The sequence below is a fragment of the Dermochelys coriacea genome, chromosome 28 (assembly GCF_009764565.3).
Source record: "Dermochelys coriacea isolate rDerCor1 chromosome 28, rDerCor1.pri.v4, whole genome shotgun sequence".
NCBI lineage: Eukaryota > Metazoa > Chordata > Testudines > Dermochelyidae > Dermochelys > Dermochelys coriacea.
The window spans coordinates 3,214,518-3,236,668 of NC_050095.1; the positions used below are offsets into that span (position 1 = coordinate 3,214,518).

Consider the following 22,151-nt stretch of genomic DNA (forward strand, 5'->3'; position numbering starts at 1 on the left):
AGACCGTGTTCCTGTCGTCTAATAAACCTTCTGTTTTACTGGCTGGCTGAGATCATGTCTGACTGCGAAGTTGGGGGGCAGGACCCTCTGGCTTCCCCAGGACCCTGCCTGGGCGGACTCGTTGTGGGAAGCGCATGGAGGGTCAGAGGATGCTGAATGCTCCGAGGTCAGACCCAGGAAGGGGGAAGCCGTTTGCGCTGTTTGCCCTGCAGACAGTCTGCTCCCAGAGAGGAGACTTCCCCAGAGTCCTGCCTGGCTTCATAGGGAGCATTTCCAGAGTATCGCCCGGGGACTCCATGACTCCTTAATTCCAAAATTTTAGCAGCAGGATCACCGGGCAGGGGGGTGATCACTGGGCAGGGGGGTTTGAGAGAAAGTTGTCTTTCTCTCAAACAGACCCAAGCTGGGAAGCTTGGATCCCAATGCAAGTTGGCTAGCATTCAGGGGGCTGGCTCTGGGGTTTCGCTTTGGGGCATGTCCTTCCTGTCTGCACTGGCAAAGGTGGGAAGAAGGAAAGGAAAAAGATTCAAAGTCATTCTCCTGGGGGTGAGTTTTTGCCACCTCCCTGCAGGGTGTCTTTGTTAAAGGGAGAAGGACAAGAAACCCCCACTGAATTCCCAGGAAGAAGTTAGCAGCTTTCTTCCCCCTTCCAGGCCCCTTTTCTCTGCACGACCCTTTGCTGTGTTTCTTGCACCTCATTGATCTGAATTTCTTCTAGTAACAAACCCTAGTTCTGCTCCCTCCAGAGTCTCGCTCTGGCTACACGTTTTCAAAGTCTCCTGTCAGTTTCAAAAACCCAAGTAGAGCCAAGCAGCCCCCAGCCCGTCTTGCCCCCTCTCCCTGCACAGCTCAGCTGGGCCCAGACCCCTCCCTCTCCTGACTCACAAAGGGACTGTGGGTTTCCCTGGCATCTAGGTAAGTAGACAGTGAACCCTAAACCTGGCCTGGCCTGAGCCTGCCAGCCCTTTGAGAGAGGAGCCACCCCCAGGTCCTGCTGGGTGTCCTGAATCTAAGGGTCACGGGCACTGGGGAGCTGTCCAGAGACCAAGCAGCCTGTGTCTCTGAGACAAGCTCGCTGGGGCTGGCTGAGGAAGGAGCAATGCAGACGGGTTACTGCAGGCTGAGTGAGGAGTCTGTGCTCGTTGCACGTCCAGCACCGAGCCATGACGTGGCTGGTTCTTGCTAAGAGACAGCGGCCTTTTCTTCCTGCCCAGACAATCCCGCACACAAAGGGGGTCCTGACATTTTTTGTGTCACTTCCTAGAGTCCCTATAGCAGAGCCACCTCCAACCACTCGCTGGCCAGAACTGCCAGGCTGTTTTTAACACACCTAGAGATCTCCTGCAGCTGAGGAAGGAAGGGAGCTGGAGACGTGGGTAAAGGATTTCCCCTCCCTCCAGGGGCAGGGGAGGGAGAGCGGTCGTCTGCTATGGAGTCAGGTCACCCCCTTCCAAAGAATATGACAGTGGGGGACAAACTACTTCTCCCAGCAGAGACAACTCATACCTCTTGATACTGGAGGGGCAGGGCACGTGACAGCCCCTTGTGTGGCCTCTAAATAGTGAAGGAACCTGACTCCCGTATCATGAAAAGCCAAAAAGCCGTTTCTTTCTATGGCCGGGAACACTAGGAGAAAAGAGTTCCAATAATTGTTGCCCGGTTACGTATGAATTTTTATATTATAAAGAAAATTGTCACCAAATTTAGTCTGAACGTGAGCTGCCCGTTATTAAAAGCTGTTTTCCCAAATCAGTTCCAACTGCTCTGCAAGAAACACCCCCAGGTCCCTGCTCACCCCAGTGGGAGCAAGACGAGAACCCCGCACTGGGTGCTGCCCTTAGCCCCAGGCTGCTGTCCCGAGAGTGGGGACTGATTGTTTGCTGCTGAGGAGGGAGCCAGTACAGGCCTCTGGTGCTGAGCTCCTGGCATCTGCCCAGCCCTGTCTGTCCTCTGCCTCAATTGTTCCTTCTCCACACTCCAGAGTCGGACATGCAGGGTCCCCAGGAGCCTGGGTTGGGCTGGGAAGATGCTGGAAGTTCTTGTTCCCCCAGAACTGGCCTGGCTCCCTTCTCGACAGCAAACAAGTCAATTCCACGTCCCTTCCCCTGAAAAATCAGCCTGGACCCAAGGGCAGCACGGGACGATTCCCTTTAGTTCCCCCCGAGGCATGAGGGAACCCAGGGCGTTTCTAGAAGAACGTTTGGAACTGACCTGGGGAAACCAGCCATTAACACCAGGCAGCTCACATTTAAATTAACTGGGTTTGGGTTTTTTACAATTCATTAAAGCAATTTTATGTTGGTTACGCTCGGACTGAAGGGTTAGTTAGTGCTCTAGTCTTGTAGTTTTCCAAGGGCTAAATTAAACATCTCTTCAAATACAAGGGAGTGGAGATCAGTCAGTGTTCAGCGTCATCCCACATAAAAGAACCATGTTGTGGTTCATACTGGCCCCATCATGTGGCCATCACCTTTCCCGCCTCTCCCTTAAAAGTTTTGGTCTTTTATATAGAAACTTTCTTCCCTCAGGAGAAACCTGGGAACCAGGGCCGCCTGCCAGACAAACACCTTTAAGAGGATGGGTGCTGCCCAGTCAAAAAATCATCTCCCTCCTTCAGTTCAGTGACAGCCTGAATTGTTCCTTAACCTGGCAGAGCCAGAGGATTGAAGGCAGCTACATCAAACCCTTGTGTAGCTCGCAGGAATGAACACAAACACTCCCTTGTGTCCAAAGAGATGTTTAGTTTTACCCTTGGTAAACGACAAGGCGAAAGGGAAAGGCAGTGACGCCAGATACAAGGACTGAAACACGACACACTCATCACAGGTAAGCCCCAAGTGACTGCAAAATCTTTTTATATACTTCTTATTATCATCAGTGTATTATTTTTTCTGGAGTCTAGACCTTACAATCATAGAAGATTAGGGTTGGAAGGGACCTCAGGAGGTATCTAGTCCAACCTCCTGCTCAAAGCAGGACCAATCCCCAACTAAATCATCCCAGCCAGGCCAACCTGAAAAAACCTCTAAGGAAGGAGATTCCACCACCTCCCTAGGGAACCCATTCCAGTGCTTCACCACCCTCCTCGTGAAATAGTGTTTCCCACCTAGACCTCCCCCACTAAAACTTCACTATACCTTGACAAGGAAATTTGGATCTTGATAAAATAATCAACTACCCCTGGTTAAGGCAATGGACTTGACACCCACTGGCGTGCCCCTACACAGGTACAAGTACTAACAACAATGGCTGCCTTTTAGCCATAGATTTTAATCAGGGCAAGAAATTGATACAAACCCCTGTTAAATCATTTCTCAGACCGAGTCCTTCACCCACATTCCTTAGGATAGGGGTGGGCAAACTATGGCCCATGGGCCGGATCCAGCCCACCAGCTGTTTTAATCTGGCCCTTGAGCTCCTGCTGGGGAGCGGGGTCTGAGGCTTGCCCCACTCCAGTACTTCAGCCAGGAACAGGGTTGGGGGTCTGGAGGCAGTGGGATGGACCCCACTGGCTCCTACTCGTAGGGGCAGCCAGGGGATTCCGCTCTGCATGCTGCCCCCACCCCAAGCACCACCTCTGCAGCTCCCATTGGCCGGGAACAAAAAGCTCATCCACCCCGGTCTACTCCAAAGTGCTAGAGCAGTGTCACCAGCCTAAGACTGAGATGAGATCTGGCCCCAGTTGGCACCGTGATAACAGCAACGACAACCCACTAGTGCTTCCGTAGTTGGCAGGATTCGAACCTGCGTAGGGAGACCTGAATGGATTTCTAGTCCATCGCCCTAACTACTCGGCCACAACTACTTGATGGATGGTTACTTCCTGACACTGTGATTCTGTTCTCACTGAATTGTCACTTCAAATTGTTTGACCAGCTTCCCCAGCACACTCACGGCTGTGTGGTTGTGTAAGCGTGTCCATGGCTGAAGAGCGAGAATTTCTGCCCATTTCCTTTCCAGCTGGAGCATGATCAGAGTGTGTTTGTGTTGACGACATCGCTGTATATTGTTGTTTGTTCCCCACTCTGACAATTCAGACAGTCCCGTTCCTGTTCCCAGAGCAGGAGAACAGGATTTCTATGTTAAATCATTTCTCAGCCCAAGTCCTTCACCCACATTCCTTAGGGCGTTGGGCAACCATGGGGATGTCTCATTTCCTGCCTCAATTTCACACAGAGACACAATTTCCTTTGCACAGATCCATGTACAGCAAAACCTCCCTGTGTCTCTTGTCTGAGCCAGGGCATTCAATTCCAGTGAACCTGTCTCTCCTGCAATGGCAGTGGTCAGACAGAGGGGACGTGGCCACCTTCTGCCCTGACAGTGCCCCCAAAAAATCCTGGCCCCGGCTATTGGAATGATATGCTGGAGATTTAAATAGGAAAGATTTGAATTGTCAGAGTGGGGAACAAACAACAATCTACAGTGATGTCGCTAACGCAAACACACTCTAATCACGCTCCAGCTGGAAGGGAAATGGGCAGGAAATCTCGCTGTTCAGCCATGGACACACTTACACAACCGCACAGCCGTGAGTGTGCTGGGAAAGCCGATCTGAGCAAACAATTTGAAGTGACAGTTCAGTGAGAACAGAATCACAGTGTCAGGAAATAACCATACATCAGGTAGTTGTGGCCGAGTGGTTAAGGCAATGGACTAGAAATCCATTGGGGTCTCCCTGCGCAGGTTCGAATCCTCCCATCTACGCAAGCACCGGTGTGCTATCATTGCTGCTGTCTTAGTGCCTGGGCCGGATCTAGTCTCACTCTTAGGCTGTCTGCACTTAAAATGCTGCTATTACATTGCTCTAGCAGCCTGGACTAGACCAGGGTGGTTGAGCTTTTTTGGCCTGACGGCCACATCCGATGAAGTGAGCTGTAGCTCACGAAAGCTTATGCTCAAATAACTTTGTTAGTCTCTAAGGTGCCACAAGTCCTCTTTTTCTATCTGGGAATAGAAATTGTATAGTGCGCCATGAATGCTCACAAAATTCGGGTTGGGGTGAGGGCTTCGGGGTGGGGTCAGAAATGAGGAGTTCAGGCTGTGGAAGGGGGATCCGGGCTGGGATGGGAGGGGTGGGGGTGAGGGCTCTGGGGTGGGGCTGGGGATGAGGAGTTTGGGGTGTAGGAGGTGCTCCAAGCTGGGACTGAGAGGTTCAGAGGATGGGAGAGGGCTCCAGGTTGGGACAGTGGGTAGAGTGCAGGGGAGGGTGAGGGCTCCGGCTGGGGGTGCAGGTTCTGGGGTGGGGCTGGGGATGAAGGGTTTAGGGTATAGGAGGGTGCTCTGGGCTGGGACTGAAGGGTTTGGAGGCCGGGAGAGGGCTCATGGCTGGGGCAGGGGTTTGTGGCACAGGGGGAGACTCAGGGCTGCGGGCTCCAGGCAGTGCTTACCTCAAGGGACTCCCAGAAGAAGCAACATGTCCCTTCTCCAGCTCCTACGCAGAGGCGTAGCCAGGCAGCTCTGCATGCTGCCCCATCTGCAGGCACCACGGGGTCTGCGGGGGTCTGCACTTGGGGCAGGGGCAGCACGAGAGCAGAGCCCCCTGGCTGCCCCTACATGGAGGTGCTGGAGGGGTCCACTGCTGGAATTGTGTGTCCAGTTCTGAGGTCCATAGCTCAAGAAGGAGGACGAAAAACTTGAGAGGAGTCAGCAGAGCCCCAAGAAGGATGCCAGGCTTCGAAAACCAGCCTTGTCGTGACAGACACAAAGCACTCAGAAAAGGTTAGAGGGTGAGGATCCCAGTCCAGAAGTACCTACATGGGAAACAAATACTTGGTAACAGGTTCTTCAATCTAGAAGACAAATGTATAACATCAGCCTATGGCTGGAAGTAAGGCTAGACAAATTCAGATTGGAAATTAGGTGTGCTTTCTGACAGGGAAGGGAATTAACCATTGAAAATCTTACCCAGAGTCCTGGTGGATTCTCCAATCCTGGCAATTTTCAAATCAAAATTGGATTTTTTTTTTAAATGTGTTCTAGTTGAAAAGGAATTCTCTGGGGGCAGTTCTCTGGCCTGTGTTAGACAGGAGGTCAGACTTGGTGTTTACAAAGATCCTGTCTGGTTTTAAAATGTGTGAAACAAACCCTTAGATACCGTTCTGTTTATTGATTCCATGATTCAAAAAGAAATTGTACTTTTCCTGGCTCTGTTTCTCATTTTGTAAACCAGGGCGTGGAAGTTCAACTCTCAGTGAAGCTTTGCCTTTAAACTGAATTAGCTTAATTTTCTAACTCTCGATCTGCTGAGTCTAAGGAAGAATCCCTGATAGGGGATGAAGTTTTTAACCTCAGAATTTCATAGGTTAATTTGATGCCATCCAAGAGCAAATTCTTTGGTAGGAAACATTGGAGAATTTGTTGATGGAGAAAAATTGCTGGTGAAAATAGGCAAATGTGTGGATTTTTTTGAAAAGTTACAGTGAATTTACACATGAAGATACACACACACACACACACACACACACACACAAAAACCTAGAGAAAACCACATAGTGCACAGGCATAAACAAAAACCACACACACACATAACCAAACAGTACACAAAGTCGTATGCACATAAAGCAAAGGCACACAAAACATGCATATAACAAATCTACCCCAAAAATACAGAAAAAGCACACAACAAGAAAGCTCAAAATCCACGCAATAAAAGAATACCAAGTTACACCATACAAAAAACAATTCACATGCAAAAATCATATACACACAGAGAGAGAACTATGCAACACATCCACAAAATCATACAGGATCCACATACACATCAACACAGCAGACAAAAAAAACACCCCAAACCCATCAACATACAGAAAGCCAGGCAGGTTTTGAGCCTCAATAGCCTAGGGGGAGTGCAGGAGGATAGTTTGGGGAGCAAAGATTGATACTCCCAGGGGAATTTGGTGCCAAAAAAATAAAAATTCTGTGCACTTATGTGTCAAAATAACTCAGTATAATCATGCCAATTTCAATTATTCTGGAAATATATTTAAAAATATCTGTCAGCAAGTATTTCTGTAACAATACAGACAAAAAAATATTCTGGTCATTTTTTTTTGACAAATAGATTCCTTACTAGGCATATTAATAGAGAACAATGAGTAATTCATTGAAATTTCAGTGCAGAACTGTATTTCCTGCACCCATCAGAAGCAGTGCAAAGGATTGTGGGAGTCAGGGGTAACAGAGGAGCAGAGGGAGAGGGAAGTAGCCTGGGGTGAACCTGGAAGGTTGTTGGATGTGAGTGGGAGAAGTTTGGAATAGGCTTTTGGGGGGGGGGTCAAGGGTGGGATTGTTAGGGAGATGGGGAGCCTCTCCCATGCAGAACCTGGCTAACCCCAAGTCTGTCCCAATCAGTCAGGCACAGCTGCCCTTCTCCCCCTGTATCTCTGCACCATCGTCCGCATGTGTTCCAGCACCCCCACTCAGCCACCCTCTCTCCCCATCTCCCTGCACCCCCTCCCTGTGTCCGTTTGCGTCCCTGCACCCTCACTCAGCCAACCCTCCTCCCCCCTTCCCCATGTGTCCCTGCACCTCCATTCCCATTCAGCCTCCACCTCAGTTTATCCCCCCCCATGAGGTCTTTTGAACCCCAGTCTGTGACACCCACAGCCCCATGTGCCCCATGATGTCCAACCCCCATATCCCATGCCTCTTGACCTGGCCCCACAGGCAGGGCACTGTGAGGATCCCAGCTTCTTCTCTAGGCTATCTGCAGCTGAAGCTTGAGAATGGCTGCTCTCTGTTCTGGCACGACAGCAGCCCCTGTTGGCGAAAGGTAGAACTGTAGCACATTTCCAGCAGGATGTATTTTCTGCAGAGAAAAAAAAATTCTGTGTGGCCTGTCAGGGTTCCCTCCCCACTCTGAACTCTGGGGTACAGATGTGGGGACCCATATGAAAGACCCCCTACGCTTATTCTTACCAGCTTAGGTTAAAAACTTCCCCAAGGCACAAATCCTTCCTTATCCTTGGATGGGTACTGCTGCCACCACCAAGTGAGTTAAACAAAGATTCAGAAAAAGAACCACTTGGAGTTCCTGTTTCCCTAAAATATCCCATCCCCCCAAGCCCTTCACCCCCTTTCCTAGGGAGGCTTGAGAATAATCTACCACCCAGATAGGTAAACAAGGTGAGCACCAAATCAGGTCCTTGGGTTTTTAGGATCCTAAAAACCAATCAGGTTCTTAATAACAGAATTTTATTATAAAAACAAAATAAAAGAAGCACCTCTGTAAGATCAGGATGGAAGGTAATTTTACAGGGTAATCAGATTCAAAACACAGAGGATTCCCCTCTAGGCAAAACTTTAAAGTTACAGAAAACAGGTATTAAACCCCTGTCTTAGCACAGGGAAAATTCACAAGCTAAAAGAAAAGATACTCAAACGCATTTCCTTGCTATTACTTACTATTTCTGTAAGTTTAGATGCATCATTCAGTAGGGGCTAGATTACTTGCTTGGTCTCTGTCTCAAAGAGCCAAAGCAAAACCCTTCCCCCCACAGATTTGAAAGTATCTTCTCCCCTTATTGGTCCTGTGGGTCAGATGCCAACCAGGTTATCTGAGCTTCTTAACCCCTTACAGGTAAAGCAGGGATTTTATGCTACCCTGAGCTGTACGTTTATGGCACGGCCCATGAATTCTGCACATGTGCAGTGCCGCAGAATTGCCCCCGGAGTGAGGTTCATACTGTTGGCCGTTCTGGTGCCAACGCAGTTTCTGGTGGGCAAAAGGCAGAACTGCAGCATTTCTTGGCCAGAATGTATTTTCTGAGGGGGAAACAACTCTGTGCCAGACATGAATTCTGCTGGTGCGCAGTGGCGCAGAATTCCCCCAGGAGTAGATGGGGGCATGGGTCGGGGGGTCAAGACTCTCAGGATGGGCAGTGCTCTGCTTGAGTCATTGTGACACAGAGAGTTGGTGAACAGCAGAGGATCATAAAGCTGTAGATTCTGCCCGGCACTCTGGGGTTCTCCACCTGGGGCCCATTGGCCACTTGCGGCCCATATGACATCCTCAGCGACATACAAGTAGTATATATATTGTGTGGATGTGGCCCACATAACACACAGAGAGTTGCATACGTGGCCCACAATGGCAAATAGGTTGAGAACCACTGGTGCAGACAAAGTAACAAATGACAGGGACAGACCTTGATGTCTCCCTTCCTCCGTGTCTTCTGAGCTGGACAGAAACCATTTGGTTAAGGAAAACCAGTGCTCCAGGTGAGGCTTGAATGCACAACCTCAGCCTCGTTCCCCCAGCACTGCTCTATAAGTACTGTCCGCTAACCAATTGCGCCACTGCAGCCCGCATTTGGGCCTTTGTCTCATAGATGGATTTGTGGGGGGGTGTTTGCATGAGTTCCAACAAATCCATGTTCAAGTCCCCAGGAGGACAGCAACAGTAATGGGTGGCCATCCTTCTGCTGTAACGCTGGTTCCTGCTACCAGCTATTTCTGGGAAGGTGGGTGGTTTGAGCCCACCCAGTGCTGGAACTCTTCAAGGGTAAGATTAAGGTGTCTTTTAAGAAGAGGTGGAGGAAGCGTCTTTTCCATTCCTGTCTAGCCCCACCTGTCTCCTGTGGTCCTTCAGCCTCTCTCCTTCCCTGCTGGGGAGATGCAGAGACAAGTCCCCATCTGGGGGAGTCACCGAGAGGCTGTATCCCATAGAGCGTGTGTGGGAAAGGGAGAAGGGGTGTGTGTGTGTGTGTGTGTGTGTGTGTGTGTGTGTGGAGGGTCTGTTTGCGAGGGAATGAGTGATGGAAAACAGAGGGGAAGTGAAAGTGAGGTCCAATGTCTGAATGTTATGACCCTGTGTGGCGCTGCCATTCACCTTCCCCTCCTATGGTCCCATCTTTCATTGAACCCAGCATTTTGTAACGTATCATCCTCACAGAGGTGTCCCACATGCCTCAAATAGAGAGTGTCCCTCTTAGACAGCAGAAGCAGATCACAAACTCATGCAGGAGCTATGGGCAGCTTTCTCGTCAGTGCTTCGCTCACCTGGGAGGTGTTTCACAAAACACAGCACCTCCCCTCTGGGAAACACCTGCCTCTCACCCCCCATTGCCATCACCTTGCTTTACTCTCTCTGGGGGGGCTTGTCCTGGTGGTTCTGGCTCTTTCTGGGAGGTCCATGGTCATTCTTAAAAGAGCATCTGGGGATCAGAAATCTTCCCGCTGGAAATCTCTTCACGCCTTTCTCAGGGCCACCTTCTTAGCCTTGGCTTTGGGGTTGGTTTTAGCCTGGCTCTCTCCTGTCTTGCTTTCGGGTGGCTTCTTGACCACCTTCTGGGCCTTGGCAGTTTGACCTTTTGGGGGCTATTCTCTGCCTTTTTTTGTCCCTACTGCAGCCACCACTTTCTTTGGACCATTCCTGGATATGGACATGGTGGCCTTTCTGGGGATCCTGGTAGCTCTGACCAGCTTCTTGGGGGCTCTTTTCCAGCTCAGAGCCACTGGCTTGTACTTGTGCCTTCTCCTGGGGGCCCAGCTGCTGCTGGATGAATGTGAAGGAGCCTGCACCAAGGTCCCTTTGCTCGTCAGACTCCTGAGCCCCAAATGGATGTGGTTCTTGTTCTTCTTCACAGCATATCCCTGCAGAACAAGGGGACCTGCAAATATGCACCATATTATACCTTTGTTTAATCCATGAAAACATAAACAAGAGCCTCAGAGGACTGGAATTGATTTCAACTGATGGATGGATTTGCTAAGCTTTTATACGTTTGCGTAGGGAAATGTTAAGTGTCCCAATTCATTTCAAGCATCCCCATTCAGTGGAATTCCTGAACATAGCGGAGATGGAGATGAAAATATATTTCCATTAAAAAAAAAACCAATTTCCAAGGGAACACCAGGAACCTCTTGATCTGCAGTCAAATGCTCCACCACTGAGCTATACTCCCTGCAACACTGTGTTGTTGGATCTAGTTTCTTGAGGGTTATGAAGGACATACCCCATCTCAAAGAGCTTCTGTTCCATGCCCAGACACGAGTGGTTTTAAAAATGGTGTTTTGTTAAACATTAGATGTGCATGTAAACACCACACCTTGCACAAATCCCCACACCTGCTCCATCTCACCAATGCACAACGACTTCTGAGGGACCACACCCAGCTCCCCAGCTCTGTGGCCTGTAACCTCTTCATTGTTAGCTCCAATCCCTTAAAGGCACAGGGCACATGTAACTTCAACCCATTAATCGCTACATCATTAATGACTTAATTCCCAAAGAATTCCAGTCTGACCAGAAGCAGAGAGCTCCCGGGAGCATCAGCCACACTCCTGTGCCATGTAGCAGAGAGGGGCTCTGGCAATAGGTAGTGCACAGGTCACTTTTTATATTTTGCACACTTGTGGTTCAGTGGGAGAATTTTCGTCTCCCATCCAGCAGGCTTGGGCTGAATTCATTGCCAGGGTGGACCTGAGTTTTATGCTTAGATGTAGAAATTGCAGAATTTAAGCCTGAAATACGGGCCATTTCCCCCCCGTAGCATTTCACATCTTTACATCCAAACATGATGACTTTCTGAGTGATCTGTCCTAGTTCAACAGTAAGGTGTTGGGGGGTCCATGTAGGACTCGCTGGGTAAAATTCTCTGGACAGTTATGTAGCAGGTCAGATCAGATGTTCACAGAGATTTAATCTGCCTTTAAAATCTATGAATAAACACAAAATACGGTGCTAAATTAATCCTCAGAAGCTGCCTTTCCCCCTATCCAGATCCCAAGCAAAGTGCAATCCAATGTCTGCAGTGCCTGGACACTTTTTGGTGACATGCATCCAGGGTGGTATGGAATTCCCCACCCGGCATGTCATCAATAACAGAGGGGAAAGGGAAAAAGGAAAAAACTGGGGGTTGTTAATTGGCTTATAGCTTGTTTTTAACGCGTCTTCAACGCAGATCTCAGAAACACCAGTTTGATACTTTGTACAGTATCTTTAGTAGAGATAAATGAAAATAAATAGAATCTGCTTAAAACCTTCTTGTTTTCTCTAACAGGCCTACCCTGTGTTACTGCCATTAGCACCTCTATTTTAGTCCGTTGTTTTTCACGCCACTAAAGATGTATTTACTTAATTTTAACATACGTGATTAAGGGGTTTTTTTCCCCCTCTATATTAAGAACAGGAATTTATGTGTCTAATTATTTTGGTGTTTATGTTTCATAGGAATTCTCAGTTATTTTACAGATATAACTAAAAATACAATTTGAAAATAAGCAGCCTTCATCTGCAGAGACTCTACAGTTATGGGTTTAGCTAATGGGATGATGGGGTCAGCCAAGATCAGCCCCCCCCTTCTCCACTCAGCACACAGGAGGCTCCCAGGGGCAGCTCCAAGTGGAGGGAGGACGCAGGAGCAGGGGTGCCAGACACGGGGCGCAGAGCACCATCACTTTTTACTGGCTGCAAGGATGAGCAAAGAGGGAAAGGGGGTGGGGAGGAGCGAGTGGGGGTGGTCTTTAGGGGGAAGAGGCGGTGTGAGGGTGGAGTGTTTGGCGGGAAGAGGCGGTGTGAGGGTGGGAGCTCAGGGGGACCCACCCAGGGCCACTTCACACCCTTTCCACACCCCCATTACCATCCACCAGCACCCAGCCTCCATACACCCCCATCACCATCCACCAGCACCCAGCCTCCATACACACCCACCTCACACCCATTCCACACCCCGATTACCATCCAGCAGCACCCAGCCCTCCAGCCACACCCACTCCACACCCTCATTATCATCCACCAGCCCCCAGCCTCCATACACACCCACCTCACACCCATTCCACACCCCGATTACCATCCAGCAGCACCCAGTCCTCCATACACACCCACCTCACACCCATTCTACACCCCATCACCATCCACCAGCACCCAGACCTCCATCCACACCGAACTCACACCCATTCCACGCCACCATTACCATCCCCACCAGCACCCAGCCCTCCATACACACCCATCCTCTATGTAGTCGCCACCCCCACAAGAACCCCAGTTCCATTCATACCCACCCACCCCTCAGCCCCCCTCAGAAGAACTCCTGTGCCCCTCGCACCTCGGGGAACTCATCCACGCCCTGTCCCCTCTATTCTGCCCACTAACAGCCTACCGCCGCTGCCTGTCCACCCTGCCCCTATCCAGACCCCCCCCCCCGACTCACACAGCTTCTACACCCCTTTGGGCTCTCCATCACCCACCTTCCCCCAGCAGCACCTGTCGGGGCAGGTACCATTACCCATGGCCCCCAGAGTGGAGTCTCCAAATAGATCCACTGCGCCTCTCTCCACCGCCCGATTGGTGCGCCCACGCGCCTATCACACCAGCTCCGTTCTCCGACTGGTGTGCAAGGGAACATCTCGCCTCCCCCTATTGCTCTTGAGCCACCCGTTTCCACCCGGGAAGGGCGTTTAAATGTGCATGCCCTGGTCATTGATTGGCCCGTGTCAAGAGAAGATGGGGCTGTGATTGGAGGCCAGACCAGACACGCCCCCTCCTTGACTGGGGTGGGTGGGAGCCCTGGATCCCAATGGGTGAGAGTCCTGGATCTCTTGCCATATCTTCAAGTACTCCCCATCCACTGGGGGGGTTTCCAGCACGTTATACGTACCACCCCCTGCAACTGCCAGCAGCAGCAGACAATTAAGGGTGCCAATCCCATCCCATGGGAGGCTTGATTCAGTGAAATATTTTACATACAGCCCCCAAAACTGTGTCACATATTTTGAGTGTTTAAAAGAATTCCTTATCCCAGTTTTCAGAGTGGCAGCCGTGTTAGTCTGTATCAGCAAAAAGAACGAGGAGTCCCTGTGGCACCTTAGAAACGAACACGTTTATTTGGGCATAAGCTTTCGTGGGCTAAACCCACTTCATTAAATACACTTCAAATACAAGTGAGGGGAGATCAATCACTTGTCAGAGTCACTGTGCCTAGAGGAATCCTGTTGTTAGAGTCCTTATGTTCTGGTGCTTTCCTGTAGCCTTTTCCTTTCCTTCCCATCAGTGAAAATTTTTGTTATTTTGCACAAAAACTTTATTTCCCCGGGAGAGACCCAGGAGCAGCAGTTGCCAGACCCAGAGCAAACACCCAGAGACGGTGACAGACGAACACCCTTAAGACAAGCTGGCTTATCCCCACAGACCCCAAGGAAACCCTTCTGTGTGCAGCAGGAACTAACATAAACCTTGACTTTAAAAGGAGCTGTCTCAGCTAAGGTTTGTCATTGGGGTGATTTATCTTCATTTCCCTTCTCTGAGAGGAGCAATGGGGTTGGTGCTACCTTACCCTGGGATGTAGAATCTCCTTCCCCATATTTCAGACACTCTGGGAACCTGTCTCGGCTTAGAGCTGACAGATTGCCTCCTTCCCAGCCATCCTGCTCACTAGAGTTGCAGGAGTGAGTCATTTTGCTAGTACCTCTTACACCTGGGCAAACCCACTTTGCCAGATGCATTGGTGGTATAGTGGTGAGCACAACTGCCTTCCAAGCAGTTGACCCGGGTTCCGATTCCCGGCCAATGCAAGGCTGTGTTTTGTCCTTGTCTGGAATTGGCTTCATTTCAGTCACATTGTGTTCGAACCACATCGTCAATGCAATTGTCAGAGAATTTATGTCCCAAATCCCAGCAGGTCATTAAAGACACAGTGAGGGGGAGTTGCAAGGAACTTTCGAGTGAGCAATAGGAGTCATCCTTGTGTCTAGAGCCCTGTGCAGATACATAATTTGTATCCACAATCTGCAAAAATCCGCAGATTTGCAGGGCTTCACCTGTGCCAAGCCACAGACCACCAAGCATCCTCCACTTCCTCCCAGAGACTTCCTGCCCCAGAGATCCACGGATTTACTTGTGTCATTTGAGAAAGTCAGAAACCGTGGGGACATGCATCTGTATCTTCTTGACTTCAGTAACGAGGAATCTGGTGGCATCTTAAAGACTAACATATTTATTTTGGCATAAACTTTCGTATGAAAAAAAACCATAACTCCATGCATCTGAAGAAGTTGGATTTTACCCACGAAAGTTTATGCCCAAATAAATCTGTTGATTTTTAAGGCGCCACCGGACTCCTCGTTGTTTTTGTGGATACAGACTAACACGGCTACCCCTCTGAGACTTGTCTTCGGTGTTATAATTCCAGCTGTCGGAGGTGTTTCTCTCATGCTCGTACATGATGGGGAGACAGTGGAAATATAAAGTTTTGTTTCCATTTTTCGTGCTGCAGATTCTCTTGTGTTACAAAAATAAGGATGTAAACAAAAGGATGTAAAGGAAAAATAAATCAAAAATTGTAATACAATTAGGTAAGCAGAAGAACGAGGTTAAGCAAAAGCTTTCAAAATAATAATAGAAAGGGGGGGAAAGAAAGAGCTCAGGTATGTTAAGCTCCCACCTATAGTTGAACTCAGATTGCTAGAATTAAAGTTCACACCATTACGCTGTAGCGTATAGGGCTAGTTTAGTCTTTATTATATTCAACAGGAACAGGGGGCACCTACAGGCCTGTATCCTGTAAGACATTAGCATAAGTATTGTAGGGCTTGGCATGCCATAGATAAATGGCCTGGCAGTTACCCTTAGATTTAGGGGACCTAGGAATAGCTTACTCAATAGCAGAAGTTGGGAGCAGTGCCGGGCAGGAACACTGAAGTGACCCTGGGCTTGGACATTTTAGGATAGAATCGTTAGCAGATGTCAAACCATCAACTCGCCTGAGCAATTGGTGGTGTGGGTGAAAATGAGTTAAACGGTATCAATAGGTATTAATAGATTAACCTATCGGATAGGTGCACCCTTGTCTTATGAGGGTGAGGAAGTTACATTTGGACATGAAAGGCTGGGCACGAGAATGAATATTCATGACAGTGCTCAGGACCTATAATAGGGCAAATCACCATGTAGAGGGTATTTGCTTTGCATCCTCTGACCCTTCAACTCTGTTGTTATCTACCATCAATCTTGGGTACTGAGGAACCTGGACCGTTGGACTCATTGGACAGGCCAGAGACAGGTCTGCTCCTTTGTCTCTCGCCACCAGGTCCTCAAGGAAAGATGTGAGTACGTAAGTCCAAGTTCATATGCAAAGAATGACACTCCCGATATCCCCAAGCCTGGATTCTTGCTCTCTGGGCCTGTGTTTTGGAGCTTTTCTGTCTCTTTTATTGATTCTAGTAAAAATCACAATGGCTTGGCTTTGCCCTCAATGCGAGCGTCCTCGCCGTACCCCTGGAGGTTCCCGACAAGGGAGCAAACGCATTGGTTTTAGTTCTATGTAGCCTGAATCAGGGACAAGAACCTGACTACCCTCAGCTCATTAGTCAGGACCAATTGGCAATCAATGCAAGGATTAACCATTAAAACCGGTCAAGCATCAATATCATAGGAAATCTGCTATTGCCCCTCTTGCTGCACTCCTGTGATGCGCAGCATTGAGTTGGGACAACCTCTTGGCTTCGGCCACTGAGTGTTTCTTTGTGCTCCTAGTCCCCTTCCTTGGTATTTCTCTCCTTCACTCTCTCTGCCGTTCCCCTCCTGCTCTCTCTTCCCCTGCACTTTCTCAGGAATTTGCCCCACAGCATTTAGGAAAAAGCAGAGATTCTATAATCTGCACAAATCAGAGGGGATGTGACCCAGTTCATAACCACTCACCAGGAGAAAATGAGCCTTTATGGGAAACTATGTCACACAACACACAGTCAACATGTAGAACTCCTTGCCAGGGGATGTTGTGAAGGCCAAAACTATAACTGCCTTCAGAAAACAATTTGATAATTTCATACGGGATAGGTCCATCTATGGCTATCAGCCATTGATAATCAGGGATGCAGCCCCATGCTCTGAGCGGCCTCAGCCTCTAGCTGCCAGAAGCTGGGAGTGGATGACAAGAGAAATGGTTTTGTCTGGATATATTAGTGGCCACATCAATAAAGTGAGTGAATCCAAATCCCTTTTCAGAGCCCAGGCACCCAGAGGAATCATGGGGCTTTTCGGTCTTTAGGTTCTGCCACCAGCGAGTGCACATTGTGTTTCATAAACATTTAGCATCTTGCAAAGACGTGTTATCGCCACAAGCGAAGCCAAACCAAACAAACAAACAAAAAAAGTTCAAGATTGAAATGTTGTCCAGGTTCCTCGGGCCCAACCTGCCGCCTGTCCGGCCACTGATGCAGCTCCATCCCTCTGCCCCCAGTAGATGCCGATTTCCTCCGCACCAGCTGGGCAGGGTGTGAAGCCCTGTCACTCTGCATTGCCTAATTCTCCTAACCAGTGATGAGCTGCCAAAATCTTAACAACTGGTTCCCTATAAAAAGTTCTGATTTAATGGCTGTGCCACAGTGTGTATTTTTTGTACCTTTTTCCATAAGAAGTGGCAATGCATTGAGTCATTGGGAGTCATACTTAACAATAAAAAAGAACATTTTTACGTTTATTACAATACAAAGTATGGCTTTCTTAAATGAATTTAAAATACATTTGAAAAGAAGAAAATATAAAGAAGAGATGTATGAGTAAGCAAACGATAATAATATTTAAGAGTAAAATGTCAATTATTCTTGTATTTTAAAATATTACATGTGAACTACTTAAGTTATTAAAAATAATAAGTGTAATATATGCATGTTGAAGTATACAATGCAACAAGCAATATTTTAAAGACTATTTAAGTACATTATTTATTACTAACTAGGTAGTAATTTCCCAATGGCTTCTTGATTGTCTCCATAATCTTTGGTGTTGGATACACGAACTCTGGTATCTAATGTGGATCGATGACTTCTCATCCATGCTTTAACATATGGCATTGGGTTCCAGGAACTTAGTGGTTTTCCCAACAAATTGATGGTCAAAAAGCTTGAGATATGTGTAATTGTTAGATTCGCCCTTTTATCACTACAAATAATATTCATCAATGGAAAAGCTCTTTCTGCTTCTGCAGAACTAATTGCAAATTGTGTGCTATACTCAGTTTTGTATTTTTTTGTCTCAGGTGCGACAAACCTCTGTCCTTGTCTCCGTGGATCCCGCGTTTCCTGGCGGATTTCGCTAGCCTCAGAGTCTCACTGTGACCCTTCAGGTAACCCTTCTTTCTCTAGAGTCAAGGGTCGCAGTCTACTGAGCCATTTTCCTCATAAATCAGCAAAGAGGAGAAGTTGTCCTTCCTTGCACAGTCTCTGTTGTCTCCCAGTCTCAGTGATTAATCAGGAGGTGAGCCTAGGCCCACCCTCTACTCTGTTAAGGAAAAGTTAGCATATGTGACTCTATTTTGGTTTGGGCCCACCATTGTCTAAAAGCAAGCACATCATACACCAGGAGGAGTGTTCCTTAGATACTACATTCCTGTGAAAATTCTTCTCCTTGTCTGTTTTTTGTCTGTTCCTAACTCCCTGCCTCCTGGCCTTTTGATGTGGGCCTCCCTCCTGATAAGAAAAATTACTGGTGCATTGCTTCAGGGTCATAGTGTGTAGTTAAAGTAATAGTTTAGCACGGGGAATGTACCTAGCAGGGATAGGTGGAAGATAAGAAAGGGGTTTGTCTATTGGCTAAGGTTTCCAATGCACGAGGGCAATCTGCTTTGCTAAAAGATATATAGTCTTTGTATAATCTGCATTTGGGGTCCCGCCTGACTAGCAGGGGGCCACCACTCTCGAGCATAATAAACTTAGTATCTTTGGGAACTTTGCAGTTGTGGACTTTGTTTGTGTGCCTCAGTCTAGACTCAAACTGTGCGTGACCTATCAGATATAATTTGCAACAACTCCGGGCTCCAGCCCAGGGACCCTAATAGTATCAGCTATGGTAGCTGACCTTTTAGAAAAATGACATGTACAATTCCCTGGGCTACTTCCCCCCACAGCAGCCCTCACTTCCTCAAGCTCCACTTCACCCTTACCTCAGGGCCTCCTTCCTTGTGCCTGATATAGTGTGTACTACTCAGCCTCTCCAACAGCACATCTTCTTCCAACAGCTCCTGACATGCACCCCCACCTGACTGGCTGGGAGGCTTTTAACTAATTTCAGCCAGCCCCTGATTGGCTTTAGGTGTCCCAATTAACCTAGCCTTCTCCCTGCCTTCTGGAAAGTTCTTAATTGGCCCCAGGTGTCTTAATTGACCAGGAGCAGCTGCCATTTCACTTATCCTGCTACCAGGGATTTGTTTAGTCTGGAGCTAATATATCTATCTCCCACTACTTTTCTATAGCCATCTGGCCTTGCCCTGTCACACAGGCTTTTAAACACACACACACACAGCCAAACATCTAACCACCCGGGGGACCCCGACGTGACATCTACCCACACACTGAAGAAAAGGAAGCACGTTCCCACCGTTTCTGACTTTCTCATGTTACACAATGGTGATTCTTACAGATCACTGTATAGTCCTGCTCCCATCCCCTGTTTAATGACCTGCTGGGATTTGGGACATAAATTCTCTGACAATTGCGTTGACAATGTGGTTCGAACACAATGAAACCAATTCCAGACAAGGACAAATACAGCCTTGCATTGGCCGGGAATCGAACGCACGTCAACTGCTTGGAAGGCAGCTATGCTCACCTATTATACCACCAATGCATCTGCTAAGATGTCCTCTCCAACGTGCTACTTATGCAAGCAAAATGAGACATTTCCACACAGCAGGACGAATGGATGGGAGGCAGCCTGTCAGCTCTGAGCCCAGACAGGTTCCCGGTCCCAGAGTGACTGAAAGATGGGAAAGGGCCTGGGGAGCATCTCCTACCTCAGCTGTTTTGGGGGTGTAGATGAACTGAATGCAGCCGCCAAGCCTGGTTCTCTCCCTAGGGAATAAAGCTTCTGTGAAAAACACTAGGGCCAAGTCTACACTACAGGGCCTATAGCTATGGTACCGTAGCTATGTTGACATAACGCCTGACAGTGATGGAAGGGGCTGGACACTGTGGCCCAGAGCCCCCTTGAACCATACAGGAGCAGCTATAGAGATGGGCTGCAGATTCTCTGCGCAGCTGCAGCTGCTCTGGACCTGGGATTATCATCGCCAGAGCAGGACAGCTGGGGCAACTAAGACATGACCAGCCCCTGCCCAGGGCTCTGCCTCACTTCCCGACCCCAAGTCTGTGTCTCTTCCTGCAGCAGGTTTCAGAGTAGCAGCCGTGTTAGTCTGTATTCGCAAAAAGAAAAGGAGTACTTGTGGCACCTTAGAGACTAACAAATTTATTAGAGCATAAGCTTTCGTGAGCTACAGCTCACTTCATCAGATGCATTTGGTGGAAAAAACAGAGGAGAGATTTATATACACACACACAGAGAACATGAAACAATGGGTTTATCATACACACTGTAAGGAGAGTGATCACTTAAGATAAGCCATCACCAACAGCAGGGGGGGAAAGGAGGAAAACCTTTCATGGTGACAAGCAGGTAGGCTAATTCCAGCAGTTAACAAGAATATCAGAGGAACAGTGGGGGGTGGGGTGGGAGGGAGAAATACCATGGGGAAATAGTTTTACTTTGTGTAATGACTCATCCATTCCCAGTCTCTATTCAAGCCTAAGTTAATTGTATCCAGTTTTCAAATTAATTCCAATTCAGCAGTCTCTCCTTGGAGTCTGTTTTTGAAGCTTTTTTGTTGAAGTATAGCCACTCTATGGTCTGTGATCGAGTGACCAGAGAGATTGAAGTGTTCTCCAACTGGTTTTTGAATGTTATAATTCTTGACGTCTGATTTGTGTCCATTCATTCTTTTACGTAGAGACTGTCCAGTTTGGCCAATGTACATGGCAGAGGGGCATTGCTGGCACATGATGGCATATATCACATTGGTAGATGCGCAGGTGAACGAGCCTCTGATAGTGTGGCTGATGTGATTAGGCCCTATGATGGTATCCCCTGAATAGATATGTGGACAGAGTTGGCAACGGGCTTTGTTGCAAGGATAGGTTCCTGGGTTAGTGGTTCTGTTGTGTGGTGTGTGGTTGCTGGTGAGTATTAGCTTCAGATTGGGGGGCTGTCTGTAAGCAAGGACTGGTCTGTCTCCCAAGATCTGAGAGAGCGATGGCTCGTCCTTCAGGATAGGTTGTAGATCCTTGATGATGCGTTGGAGAGGTTTTAGTTGGGGGCTGAAGGTGATGGCTAGTGGCGTTCTGTTGTTTTCTTTGTTGGGCCTGTCCTGTAGTAGGTGACTTCTGGGTACTCTTCTGGCTCTGTCAATCTGTTTCTTCACTTCAGCAGGTGGGTATTGTAGTTGTAGGAATGCATGATAGAGATCTTGTAGGTGTTTGTCTCTGTCTGAGGGGTTGGAGCAAATGCGGTTATATCGTAGCGCTTGGCTGTAGACAATGGATCGAGTGGTATGATCTGGATGAAAGCTAGAGGCATGTAGGTAGGAATAGCGGTCAGTAGGTTTCCGATATAGGGTGGTGTTTATGTGACCATCGCTCATTAGCACCTTAGTGTCCAGGAAGTGGATCTCTTGTGTGGACTGGTCCAGGCTGAGGTTGATGGTGGGATGGAAATTGTTGAAATCATGGTGGAATTCCTCAAGAGCTTCTTTTTCATGGGTCCAGATGATGAAGATGTCATCAATGTAGCGCAAGTAGAGTAGGGGCATTAGGGGACGAGAGCTGAGGAAGCCTTGTTCTAAGTCAGCCATAAAAATGTTGGCATACTGTGGGGCCATGCGGGTAGCCATCGCAGTGCCGCTGATTTGAAGGTATACATTGTCACCAAATGTGAAATAGTTATGGGTCAGGACAAAGTCACAAAGTTCTGCCACCAGGTTAGCCGTGACAGTATCGGGGATACTGTTCCTGACGGCTTGTAGTCCATCTTTGTGTGGAATGTTGGTGTAGAGGCTTCTACATCCATAGTGGCTAGGATGGTGTTTTTAGGAAGATCACCAATGGACTGTAGTTTCCTCAGGAAATCGGTGGTGTCTCGAAGATAGCTGGGAGTGCTGGTAACGAAGGGCCTGAGGAGGGAGTCTACATAGCCAGACAATCCTGCTGTCAGGGTGCCAATGCCTGAGATGATGGGGCGTCCAGGATTTCCAGGTTTATGGATCTTGGGTAGCAGATAGAATACCCCAGGTCGGGGCTCCAGGGGTGTGTTTGTGCGGATTTGTTCTTGTGCTTTTTCAGGGAGTTTCTTGAGCAAATGCTGTAGTTTCTTTTGGTAACTCTCA

The 22,151-nt window shown here is 48.3% G+C and overlaps 1 protein-coding gene, 3 non-coding genes and 1 pseudogene across 4 annotated transcripts in view; 3 read left to right on the forward strand and 2 right to left on the reverse strand.

Moving 5' to 3' along the window:
* Positions 1-22,151, reverse strand: part of LOC119849371 — a 1,398,949-nt pseudogene that overhangs the window by 749,873 nt on the left and 626,925 nt on the right.
* LOC119849376 (zinc finger protein 420-like) overlaps positions 1-22,151 on the forward strand; it is a 3,142,523-nt gene that overhangs the window by 544,636 nt on the left and 2,575,736 nt on the right. The gene's annotated exons all lie outside the window — the stretch shown is intronic.
* Positions 3,724-3,805, reverse strand: TRNAS-AGA. Its single transcript has one exon. It is a non-coding gene; the product is annotated as a tRNA-Ser (tRNA).
* On the forward strand, positions 4,626-4,707 carry TRNAS-AGA. Its single transcript has one exon. It is a non-coding gene; the product is annotated as a tRNA-Ser (tRNA).
* On the forward strand, positions 14,442-14,514 carry TRNAG-UCC. Its single transcript has one exon. It is a non-coding gene; the product is annotated as a tRNA-Gly (tRNA).